The following is a 13,500-nucleotide window of genomic DNA, read 5'->3' as shown; positions in this document are numbered from 1 at the left end:
TACATGATGTCAGGGTTTCCTTGGCTCTGTGGAGATGCTACAGGACATGAATCCCTTCTGTTATTTCTTAGACTCTCAGACACAGTGTTTTGTTTGATAAAGAAAGCTAAGATGAAGATGAAATCTGCTCCAGAATCTTGGCCCAATAATATATTCTGTGAGGTCAAATTTGATTTGAAACTCAGTAGACTTGATTATGAGGTGATTTTTCAACAAAAGGCCTGACAGTGGGAAAACAAAGTGGCCCAACAGGGAGGCCCAGCTTCCTGTGACTGCGCAGCGCTGCCCCATACTTACGGTTGCCCGATGGTCTCCGCCTTGGTTTCAGAGTACCTATAGTGAGAACTGTCCTAAGATGGATACCACAACTTTAAGAGGTGGTTCCTAACTTGCCCAGACTGGTCCTTTTGGGAAGATGATGTACTACACACACAGCCAGAAAAGATGCTCATAAGAAATCCAGGGGAGACTGACTTCTGAATGGGTGCCAGAAAGAACGGCCTAGTAGAAAGACAGGTCAGGAAAAGGCCCTCCAGATAGAAGGAGCACGTGAAGGGAAAGAGGCGGAGCTGTGAGGCACTTGGAAATGGAAACATGTTGGGGAGTGTCCAGGTTCACTGAGGTCATCGATAACAAGTCACACTGCCAGTTTGTGGTGGTGTGCGCATGTGCTCCTAGCACTAAAACGGTGGAAGCAGGAGCATGGCTGCAGTTTCCAGACCAGCCAGGGATACGCAGCAAGACCCAACCAAAAGACAAAAAGTATTGGCAGCCACAGCTTCAACTTGATCTCTGTCTGATCCTTAATTCAGCTTATTTATTGAGTGTGAATGTACATCAGAGTCCGAGTTATAGGGAAAGAGCAGTTTAAAAAAGGATACCTGCAGGGTGTGGTGGCACACGCCTTTAATCCCAGCACTCAGGAGGCAGAAGAGGGTAGGTTTTTTTGGGTTCAAGGCCAGCCGGTTTTACAAAGTGAGTTCCAGGAAAAAAAAAAAAAAAAAATTAGTAGAAATGCTTAGAAAGGCTTGAAGGATAGAGCCAGAAAGATCTTTTCAGAGGTTATCAGTAATGAAACGTGGGTGAAATGGCACAGGTGGGAGTAAGAGGAGGTGGAAGGGCTAAAGTGGGGGAACCCAGAGGTGTTTCAACAGATGTACCATGCGGAGGGTTTTTGTGTTGTCATCAGTGCCTTGCAGATGTTGGTATCAGCCAATGAAAGACTATGCACCATGTGATTGGCCCAGCCCTCTACCTAGACAGAACTGCCAGTCTGCAGTACAGGAAGGCAGGGGGCAGAGCGGGGATCTGAGTTCCATTATTAAAAAGCCAGAAATGGGCTGGGGAGATAGCACAGTTGGTAAAGTGCTTGTCATTAAGCATAAGGACCTGAGTTCAATCCCCAGAACCCACATAAAGGAAATTTTTTTAGGGAAAACAGGCACAGTGGCACATGCCTGTAATCTCAGCAGTGGAGAGACAGAGACGGGAGGATCCCTGTGGCTCACTGGCCAGCCAGCCCTGCCTAATTGGTGAGCCCCAGATCCCTGAAGTTGACCTCTGGCCTCTACATGTGCATGTATACATACACACGGTGCGGGTTGGGGGGAAGAGAACACTGAACTGAGAGATCAGGAGACCAAGATGAGTAGAGCCTGCAGGGCAGAATGCTGTAAGGAGAGAACTGTGCAGATCAGAGCTCCAGGGGCAGATGGGCACAAGCCTGTGACAAAACCTACCTGAAAGGTGCCACCTGAAAATACCCCAGGGAATCATCATATTCCATGTCAGAGCCAGCCTGCCCCAACCAGCTGTAGAACAGTTTGCCTGTTAACCCTAGACTTAATGCTGCTTTGCTGCCAAGCAGGGAAATACAACCCGTAACAACAGGACAAAGTCAATACTGAGTCAGAAATGTCAGTATTGACTAGAACAATTGTACGTTCTGAAAGAGGAAGGAGTAGGTGAAGAAATGCAGCGTGAAACGTTTCCAGACATCAAGACATGTTCAGTGTCTTACAGTTTCTGAGGAGAAGAGCATGCCAGATGGAACTGGTAGAGATTAGCCATTTCAGGAAAAAAGATGGTAGAGTTGAAGACAGCGAAAGAGACTGAAACAAACAGAAGACAACTGAAACAAAGAATACTGGGTCAGCGAGCTCTGGAACCATCTCAGTCTACTCTGAGGCAGCCCTACAGAGGGGATGGAGAAAAGGACATTTGAAGGTGGAATGGATGGAATTTTTCAAACTTTTCCTGGAAATCATAAGCTCATAGACCCCAAATGTTCATCAAACACCAAAGAAAATTATGCGAGGTTTTCATAGGTTGCTTTGAAATGGTGGCTATTACAAAACCAGCTGTAGGAGGGGAAAGACATGAAAATAAAGAATTACAAATTATCAGAAATGAAAAAAGCCAGAAAAATACTGGAAAAAATGAAACTGTTAAACTAGGATTCTATACCCAGACGAACTATCTTTACAAACCAGAGGATTGACATAGAAAAGCTGAAGAATTTATCACCAGCAGACTTGCGAGACTTACAGATTTACAAGAAGCGCCCTAGGAAGGCTTCCAGGCGGACGGGAGAGTGTATCAGATGGGGTTCTACGTCTTCCCAAAGGCATCAAGAATGCAGAAAGCGAAACTGTTTTAAGAGTCAAAATAGTAGCAATGTAGTGTAAAACCTATAACGTGAAAGCAAAACTTACAGTAACACAGCACAAAAGCCTGAAGGGTGTTTGTAGGGTGCTTATGCCAAATGTGTGGTTTCCTGTGACTGTAAGATGGACTATCATGTCAGAGGCACACTATATATACACTTTGACTCAGTCCCCCAAAATACACAATGGTTACAGCTAAAGAGCCAGCATAGGATGGAATGTTTTAAATGTATTCATCTAAAACACTCAAATAATGACACAGTCGGCAGATGAAGAGACCACCCACAGCGGGGGAGAAAAGTTCTGGAAATTACCCGTCTGATTGAGTTAATGTCCAAAATGTATAAGGAACTTAGATAACTCAATAGGCCGAAACCTCAACTTAGAAATGTGCAAGGGACCTGAATAAATATTTTTAAAAGATATTCAAATGACCAATGAGTATGTGGGGGGAAATGCTCAATGCAATTAAACCACAGGTTCAAGCCAGGAGTGGCAGTGCACTCCTGTAATACCAGCACTTGGGAAGCAGAAGCAGAAGGGTCATATCTGAATATTGCTAAAAAGACAAAAGGTAAATGTGGACAAGGGTCTGGAAAAAGGAGAATTCTATGCTGTGTGGAGTATAAATTAATGCAGCCTTTTTGGAGAACAGTATGAACAGTCCTCAAAAGTTAAAAGAGCAGCCATATGATCCAGTGATCCCAAGGCTGGGGGTATAGCCAAGTGATGTGAAGTCAGAATGTTGAAATGATACTTGCATCCTATATTCATTGTAATAGTCACAAAAGCCATTCTATGGAATCAACCTGGGCATCCACTAGCACAAGCAGATGCAGAAAAGGTGGGACATACACAGAATGGAGTACTATTATGCCCGATAAAATGAAGGAAATCCCATCACTGTGACAACATAGATCAGCCTAGATGGCATTGTGTTAAATGAAATAAGCCAAACACAACGACAGACGCATGTGAAATCTAAAAAAGCTAAACTCATAGAAACAGAGAATAAAATAATGGTTATGAGCCTTGAAAGGGAGTTGGGGAGATGGTCAAAGAACACAAAAATTCAGATAGGATAAATAACTTCATGAGAACTGTTTTATATAATGATTGTCATGGCCACTGTGTCCAATGACAATGTGTCATATACTTGAACAATGCTAAAAGAGTAGGCTTTGAGTGTCCCAGCTACAAAAAAGTATGTATTACAATAACATGTTAAACAGCTTGGTTTTGATCATTTAACAATATACACATAACAAAATATGTGCACCACATGTACATAGCTTCAATTTTCAGAAAAATAAATTGTACAAAAAAACACTCCAAGACATTTAAAAACTAGAAGAAGAAATGAAACAGATAAGAAAATATAAAGGAAATAGCAAGTGACTGTTTTTTAGTTGGTTGGCTTGTGTTTGAGACAGGATCTCCCTGTAGCCCCAGCTGGCCTAGAACTCATTATGTAGACCAGGCTGGCTTTGATCTCACAGAGATCCATCTGCTCCTGTCTCCCAAGTGCTGAGATTAAAGGTGTTCATCACCATACCCAGCACAAGTGACAATTTTGACCCAAACATCACATTAAACATTTTTTAATGGAAAGGCTATGTGGCCCAACTATATACTCATACAAGAAACCCATTTAAGGGGCTGAAGAGATGGCTCAGCAGTTAAGAGGACCCAAATTCAGATTCCAGCACCCACATGGTGGCTAACAACCATCTGTAACTCCAATTTGGGATCCGATGCCCTCTTCTGTCCTGCATGGGCATTGCACATCATAGGGGCACTTATATACATGCAGGCGATACATTCATATACACAAAATGAAATAAAATAATAATAAAAGAAACCCATTTAAAAAATAAAGATATACCTAACTAAAAGTTAAAAGGTTCAGCAAGATGGCTCAGCAGGTAAAGGCACTCGCCACCAAGTCTGACGACCTTAATTCAATCCCTCATGGTAAAAGAAAAGAACCAACTCCCCCAGGTTGTTCTCTGACCATACTTGTGCTATTGTACACATGGGCACACACACACACACACACACACACACACACACAATCAATCAATCAATCAATCAAAAATAACTAAATGAAATTCTTTATATAAAAGGAGGGTCAACCAAAAAAAAAGTAAAAAAGCGGGCATGGTGGCACATGCCTTTAATCCCAGCATTTGGGAGGCAGAGGCAGGTGGATCTCTGTGAGTTTGAGGCCAGCCTGGTCTACATAGCGAGTTCCAGATCAGCTGGGGCTACAGGGAGACCCTGTCTCAAAAAGACCAAAAAAAAGGAGGCTCAAAGAATAAGTCTCCTATTTAGAGTAAAAGTAAGTTTGCTTTCAGGTTCAAATCCTAAATCACAGGAAATATGATCAAGCATATGCCCAGTATTTAACCAGCAGACCCCACCCTGGTGCAATGGCAAGCTGATGTGATAGACTCTGAAAGAGACGTCCTTAGACCGGGTATGATAAACTGGGTTAGAAGCTGCATCTTAAGCAGGCTTGGATGCTGCCAGCAAGGATGTGATGGCTGTGAGTTCAGGAAATGGCCCGTAAAAGACCATGGTCCAGTGATGGATATTTGGATGACCAGGTAAATTTATAGACATTTAAAATGTGGGAATCATTTATATTTGGGAATATAAGGATGAATTATCCTCATTTAGTTCAGGAGTAAATAAGTATTTTCCCTTCTCTAGATTAATATTCCAACAAATTCGATTATACATTTATAGAAATTTACATAATAAGAATTTTTATAGCCAGATGGTTAAAAATTAATTTTTATTCATTTCCTTGGTCTCTAGTATCATTTGCATTTTGTGTTTACAACTAACTGAATTCTATCATTCATTTTTATGAGTAGATTCTTAAAATGCATCTATTATTATTGAGAATAATTGAGTTGATTTTTTTCCTCTATGTCATCAGTAATTAAATTATTCCACACGAAATTTGATATTACCCACTGTGAAAAGTTTTTAACCCACAGTAATTTATATAAATTTATAGGCTAATTAGTAGTAATCATTTATATAAATTATTAGTCTAGATAAGCTGATAATAAACTTATTCCAAAAATCATGGGGCTGGGGAGATGGCTCAGTGGGTGAGAGTGCTTGCTGTGCAATATGAGTGCCTGAATTCGAATCCCCAGAACCCACATAAAAAGCCTGATGTGGCTGCACAGAGGCAGAAACTCCAGCACTGTGGAGGGCCACTGGGGCTTGCTGGGTGCAAGCCTCGCTCCAGGTTGAGTAAGAGACCCTGTCTCAAGGGAATGAGATGAAGGTGATAGAACAGGACACTTGACATCCTCCTCCAGCCTCCACGTGAGTGCATGAGTGTGTACACCTGTACACACATGCATATGCACAACATACATTCACATACAAAATCAAAGTATGGGATCGAATGGACTGTTAGGGTACTGAATCCAGTATAAGTTGGCTGTGCTGTTGCTGCTACAGTAATAAAGAGACAAGTCCAGGCTGCGTTGTCACAGGCTGGACACACGTGCAGGAAGAGCACCGCCCCACAGCAAGTTCTGTTCTTCTCCCACGTCCATCCCTCCAGGTTCCAGCGAGCACCAGGAGAGCCTGAAACACAAGGTCTGTGGACAGTCATCAGCCTACACTATTTGTTCAACCTCTTGTAAGTCTTAAGCTGTTATCTGCTCTTTGACTTGCATTTTAGTTCTACCAAATCTTTACTTGGGACCTAAGTATATTTTTTTATGAGATTGATTAGTGAAAATAAGAAGTAGGCGCCAGCCATTTTTCCTTTTTGTCCAGGCTGCTGCCACTTCTACAGAGCCAAGAATCAATCTGTCTGCTTTGCTTTCACAAGATAAAAAAGAAGAGCTGGGTCTGGGGAGGTGGCAGAGACAGTAGAGTGCCTGCTGCACAAGCCTGAGGATCTGAGTTCAAATCACCAGGACCCATGTAAAAGTGGGGTTGCACGTCTACAATTGCCGAGGGGAGATGTGGAGGCAGGTGGATCCCTGGAGCTCTCTGGCCAGGCGATCTAGCCAAATCCATAGGCTCCAGGCTCAGTGAGAGACTGTGCCAAAAAGCAAAATGGAAGACAGCCACCATGTGCATCCACACATACATACACATACCATGCATGTGTACACACACACACACACACATACACACACACACACACACAAATAAGAAGAGGAACAAGGGGGAGGAGAAAGGTGATCTGGTATCATGTCTTTTCTTAGTAAACCCATGCTAATTACCAATAATTACATTCCATTTTCTTCCCTAAGCCAGTGAAAGATTTCTGGAATCCATGTTTGCTTGTCTTGGTGTTCTCTTCCATCTGCCTCACTTTCCCAAAGGCCACTTGGAGCAAACCAGAAATGAGCTATTTCTGTGCCTTTGGGTGTTACCTTTCCAGCTAGGACTCATAAACACAGTAGAGAAAATAATCTTATTTGCTATTCTGTCTTTGAAAGTTTTTTTTAATTTTTTTAAATTTTTTTTTCATTTGTTTTTATTTTATGTGTATATGTGTATTTTTTGTTTGTTTGTTTGGTTTTGGGGGGGGCTCTCTTGAGACAAGGTCTCCCTGTAGCCCCAGCTGTCCTGGAACTCACTGTGTAGACCAGGCTGGCCTTGAACTCACAGACATCTGCCTGCCTCTGCCTCCCAAGTGCTGGGATTAAAGGCGTGCGCCACCACGCCCAGCATGTTTATTTTTATTTTATGTGTATGAGTGTTTTGCCTCCATGTATATAAGTGCACTTATGCCATGCATGCAATGCTCACAGAGGCCAGTAGATGTCGGATCTCCTGGAACTGGAGTGATGGATGGTTGTTAGTGGCCGTGTAGGTACAAGGAACCAAACCTGGGTCCTCTGGAAACAGCAGCCAGTGCTCTTAACCACTGAACCATCTTTCCAGCCCAACTCTCCTGTTTTTAAAATAGTAAAATAAAAAGTTTCTTGCAAACATAATATGTTCAGGGACAATTTAGAGAATATAGGTAAATCAAATAAAAATATAAATAAAACTGATGCATCTCCAGACTCGGTAGGGTAAAGGTGCTTGCTGCCAAGACAGAGGACCTGAGTTCCCAGATCCCAAATAATGGAAGGGAAAAACCGACCCCCACACGTTGTCCTCTGACCTCCACATGCGTACAGCAGCATACATACATCCACACACATATGCACAAATAAACAAATGTAATAAAAATATGAAATACAGAAGCATCACACCATCCAGAAAGCCCTACCCATATTTTGACATTTATCCTCCAGCCTGTTTCCATGGAAAAATCTGTTACTTTTCAACCTGAAGGTTGGGGGTTGATCAGAAGAAAGGCCTGGCTGCGAGGTGGTAATAGCACACAGAACTTGATCTGGATGCTGTTTGGACAGTTGTCTGGAGGGAGCCCTCACAACCGCAGCCCTTCTTGAAAGCACACAGGGTCCCCCCAGGAAGGAGAAAAAGCCTGGAGATTTCCTGCACCTGGAGAAGATGGAAGAGGGAGCCTTCCACATCTAAGCAATGCGTCTGAGCAGCATGCTGGTGAAAGGGTTGGAGCTCCAAAGGGCAGCAACCATTTACAGTCTCTGAGGAGTCCCAGGATTTGTCTTTTCTATGCCTAGAAGATTCTGGGAAGTTTTACAAATTATGCAAAGTAGTCAGACTTGAAAATACTAAAATATATACATATATGTGCTTATTTGGGCAATAGTTAAAACAATTGGATGTACAAAGAGTTTGAGTTTGGCTCCAGCAGACCTAAACTAACAGTCCTGAGCTGTGGTACAGAAGTAATCAACATAGTTCTACTTTTAACCCACTTATGTAACTAATTTATAACACCAGTTGGTCTGGTTAGATGGCTCAGTGGGTAAAGGCACTTGCTGCCAAGTCTAATGACTTAGGTTTGATCTCCGGACCCACATGGTAAAAGCAGAAAACTGAATCCTACAAGCTGTCCTCTGACCTCCATATGTGTTGCCTTGCTGTTAAGGTTGGCTCCTTTCTCAGCAGGAACTCTCTGCCTGACTTACCTGGAAAGTGCCACCAAGCATGGATGCCTGACCTTATTTGGAACATGACCTTTGGCATAGTTACCTGGAGTAAAAACTACCCCCAGTTTTTTTCTATATGATAATTAGGCATTGCCCGATAGTCGTATGATAGGAGCCCACTGCCACATGTAAATAAAGCATACTATGAGCACCTATCAGCTGAAGCATTGGCTGCTGCCTCCACACTATATTTTCCCTGACCCCCACTGAATAAACAGAGCTGTTTCACTGAGTCTGGAGCTGTTTGTATCACTGAACCTGCCTCCCTGGAAGGGCTTTCTTCCATCAGTGCTCACTGGCTGTCCCTGACCCCATTCGTCACTTCTGCTCCCTTTGTCCTCATGGAACGGTGGCCAACGACCCACGAGGAAAGGGAGAGATCCCACACATATGTGCCCCCCACACACATGCAAACACACAATATACATAAATGCAATCTTTAAAGTTTATGGGCTGGTTGTGAGGGTGCACACCTTTAATCCCAGCTCAAGAAGCAGAGGCGGGCAGATCTCCATGAGTTTGAGACCAGCCAGGTCTATACAATGAGTTCCAGACCAGCCAGGACTATATGTTTAAAAAATTCAAGTTAGGGCTGGAGAGATGGCTTAGCAGTTAAGAGCATTGGCTGCTCTCGCAGAGGACCTGGGTTCAGCTCCCAGCACCCACATGGAAGCTCACAACTGACCATAAGTTACTCCAGTTCCAGGAGAATCTGATGCTTCTTCTGAACTCTGGGCATTGCATGACACAGGCTCACTTACATGCATTCAGGCAATACACTCATACACATCAAATGGAAATAAATAAATAAAATTTTAAAATTCAAGTTTATATTTTAAATTTTTCATCATAAAATGTAATCTTTTTTTCACACCTGCCTCAGGTTCATCCCAATGTCATTGTGACAACAGTGACGTAGGACAGGAAGGTGGCTCTCATTTCTAGGAGTGGCATAGGCTGAAGGTCAGCAGGTCTATGCAAATAAACATCCCAGCCAAACTTGAGTAGCAAGAATGATCCTCTGCAGTTAGCCTCCTGGGGCAGAGCCGGAGCAACTACATGGACAGGTGACTGGGCTAGCCCAGGGGACTCCACACAGCAAGCAACACCTGGACCCCATCTGCTCATACCTCTCCTATGTCCCCCAACAAGCAGTGTCTCCAATACACATGCATGTGTTGTATCAAAGTCATACTGGTTATATAGTTAAATTGGACCACTTCTCTGCAGTGACTTCACAGTGAATGAGTCCAGAGTTGATAATTCAGGCAGGTTTCCCTGTCCCAGAAATGCACCTGGAAAAACCTGGTTGTGTGGTACATCTTCTTTCTCTTTAGGTACAGCCGTGCCCGCTCAACTGCCAGCTGAGCCATTCGCACAAGCACGGGTACAAGGAACCCCCACGTCACAGTGTACGGAGCATGTAGGCATACATCCAGAGTTGGGGTCCAGAATCAGGACATCCATACAACAGAAGCAGGGTGTGCTGCAGCTGGTCCATGAACTCACCCTGGAGCTTTCTGGGTCCCAGCACTGGCCTCCCAGGCCTGCTGGGGACACACAGGAACACCCAGAGCCCTCCAGGAGGTGAACCATGCATCTATCCACCCTCAGGGAAGACCAGCTGTCCTTTCACTCCACACCAGGCAGAATAAACAGGGCATCAAGGGTTATTAGAAGAAGCTGAACCTGGTAGTGAAGGCCTGTAATCCCAGCTACTCCCGAAGCTGAGGTGGGAGGATTGCAAGTTCAAGTTCAAGGCCAGCCTGGACTATAATGTGCTACCCTGCCTCAAAAAGTAAAGGAAAAAGAAAAGAAAAAAAAAAGGCTAGGGGTACAGCCCAGGAGTAGAGCACTTGCCTAGCATGTGAGAGGCCCTGGGTTCAATCCCAGTATTAACGAAAGAATCATCAGGTCATCAGGAGCAGAGACAAAAACCTAAGACTGAGCCAGACTGTCTTCTGGCTGAGTTCCCTCAGCAGAAAGAGCCCTGGTGGCCTGGGGAAAGCCAGATGTTCAAGCAGCTTATCACCTGCAGATCTCTACATTGTTATTTGAAAACTAAATGGCCTCAAAATAGAAATAAAGTCGACATTTTTAAATTTTTATTTTATGTGTATGAGTGTTTTGCCCATGTGTACGTATATGTACCATGTGCCTGCAGTGCCCACAGAGGCAGAAGAGGATGTCAGATCCCCTAGAACTGGAGTTACAGACAGTCGTGAACCTCCGTATGGGTGCTAGGAACTGAGCCCTGGTCCCCTGCAAGAGCAGCAGGTGCTTTTAACTGCTGAGCCATCTCTCCAGCCCCATTTTTTCCCTCATCTATTTGTAAAGAGGCTAGGAAGGATGGACTAAGGAAAGATGGACTAATCCAAGCACTTTTGCTTCAGATGTTAAGAACAAAATGGGATCTAAACTTGAGCTATGATGTTTCTTTAGCCTGCTTCTTTTAAAAGTATAATCCTGTTAAAGGACTTCCTCTGGGAAGAAATGTATCCAAACTGAGAATGTAGTTCTGATTTTTAAATCCTTCCACTTTTTTTGGTTCTCAGAATGTTTGGACAGAGAAGGCCTGGGAAATTATTTCATTCAAAGCCTCACCCCTCTCCCAAAGAAGATGGATTCAAAGATCTTATAAGTGAGGTGATCCAAAGTCTTGGCCAACAAGATCTTCACCCTAATTCTGGAATCCCAGTTTACTGTACTTCTCTCCAGAATCATCTTTCAGACACCATTCAACAACCCGTCATTCTTTGTGGACCTTACTTTAAGTTTGTCCTAGGGCTGGAGAGATGATGACTCAATAGTTAAGAGTACAGGATGTTCTTGCAGGAGACTGGGTTCTTTTTCCAGCCCCCCCATGATGGCTAATAATCATCTGTAACTCCAGTTCCAGTGGATCTGATGCCCTCTTCTGGCCTCCTTGGGCATTGCATGCATGTGGTATACTTAACATGCAGACAAAAACACTAATACACATGAAATAAAAATAAATAATTTTAGAAAGGTTTGTTCCAACAAACTGCATTTAAGTAACAATTTATTTGTCAATCAAAGATTCTGGTTAGTGTAAAAGGTCCCAGTTGGGGCACTGAAGAGGGATAGTCCCAGCCTGAGGTAGGGTAGAAAGACGTGAAATGGAAAGGGACCCTTCCTGCGGTCTGACCGAAGCCTCTCACCAGTAGCGAAGCCAGAACTCCAGAACAATTAACAGCAACTTAAGGGTGTTCTCCTTTCCCAATGTAAACCTGCAATTTTCTAGAAATCTTCCCAGAAACCCTATGTATAGGGAAAAGGCATGTATTTAAACCCTTTGTGCAACCCTGGTGACTTCTGGCCTTACCTTACCAGATTAAAATTTAATCTCACTTATCAGAAGAGAGAAAAAAGGGGTAGGAGGTTTCTTAGCGGCCTTCTGAGATGAAACTTGAGAGCCACCAAAACGGTATACACAGGTAAGGCTATAACAATTACTTACAAGTCTCCCTTGAGGAGTGGTGCCCACACTTGGGTATGCTTTATTTCCTTTCCCAGTGCCTCTCTTTCTCCTAATCCTTAAGCTTAAACTCTGTATTAAAATATCTCTAATTGGGACTGGAAAGGTGGTTCAGTGATTAAGAGCACTGGCTGCTCTTGCAAAGGACCTGGGTTCTAGTCTCAGCATCCATGTGGCGGTTAACAGCCATCCATAACTCCAGTTCCAGGGGATTTGACACCCTCTTCTGACCTCCCTGTGCATTGCTTGACAAGGGTTGCACTTATATACATGCAGGCAATACACTCATACGTGTAAAATAAAAAATAAAATATTAAAAATAAAAAATACCTATAATAAAACCCCAACTCTGCTTCATCCTGGTCCTGAGATTATTCTCTGCATTGAAGCCAGAATTCCCACTTTGACCTAAATCGGGGACCCTAAAATGTTAAGAGACCTCTTCGGGCTGCTGAGGGTAACAATGTGGGGCTGTGCGTGTCCCTTCACTGCTGACAAGCCCACAGCACAGAAATACCATACCACTTCAAATAAACTTTAAAAATTTTAAATTATTTATTATTACTGGTACACATGATGTATGTAGGGATGTGTGGGAGTCATGGGGCACATGTGGAGGTCAGAGGATAACCTTGTGGAGTTGGCTCTCTCCTTCCACCATTGTGTGGTGTATGAGTTACTTTTCTCTTGCTAGAACCAAAGGCAACTTAAGGCAGGAAGAGTTTACTTGGGCTTATGGTTCCAGAGGAGGAGTAGATAATTTATCGGTAGCAAGCAGTCAGGAAGCCGAGAGACCACATCTCCATCCACACAGAGGAAGCAGACAGTGTGGATTGGAAGTGCAGTAAAGCTATAAACACTCAAAGCCCACCCCCAGTGATTTACTTCCTCCAGCAAGTTCACTCTTCCCCATAACTTCCCCCAAACAACGCCATCAACTGGGGTCCAAGTGTCCAAGTATATGATGGCCTATGAGGGACAGTTCTCATTTAAACCGTTACAGTGGGTTCTGGGGCTGAAACTCAGGTCATCAGGCTTGTGTAGGAAGTGTCTTTACACTGAACCATCTCACCAACCCCCAACTTCTTATAAACTGTGAGCACAACTGATACCATTTCCTTTACTAGGGAGACTGAGGCAAGAGATCATTTGAGCCCAGAAGTTCAAGGCCAGCTCAGGGAACATAGGAAGACCCTGTCTCAAAACAAACAGGGATGGCTCAGAGATTAAGAGAGTGTACTGCTGGGGCTGGAGAGATGGC

This window comes from Nannospalax galili, unplaced genomic scaffold (assembly GCF_000622305.1).
Source record: "Nannospalax galili isolate Female #2095 unplaced genomic scaffold, S.galili_v1.0 scaffold368, whole genome shotgun sequence".
Lineage (NCBI taxonomy): Eukaryota > Metazoa > Chordata > Mammalia > Rodentia > Spalacidae > Nannospalax > Nannospalax galili.
The sequence above is the reverse complement of the archived record's forward strand: the minus strand, read 5'-3'. Positions refer to the sequence as shown.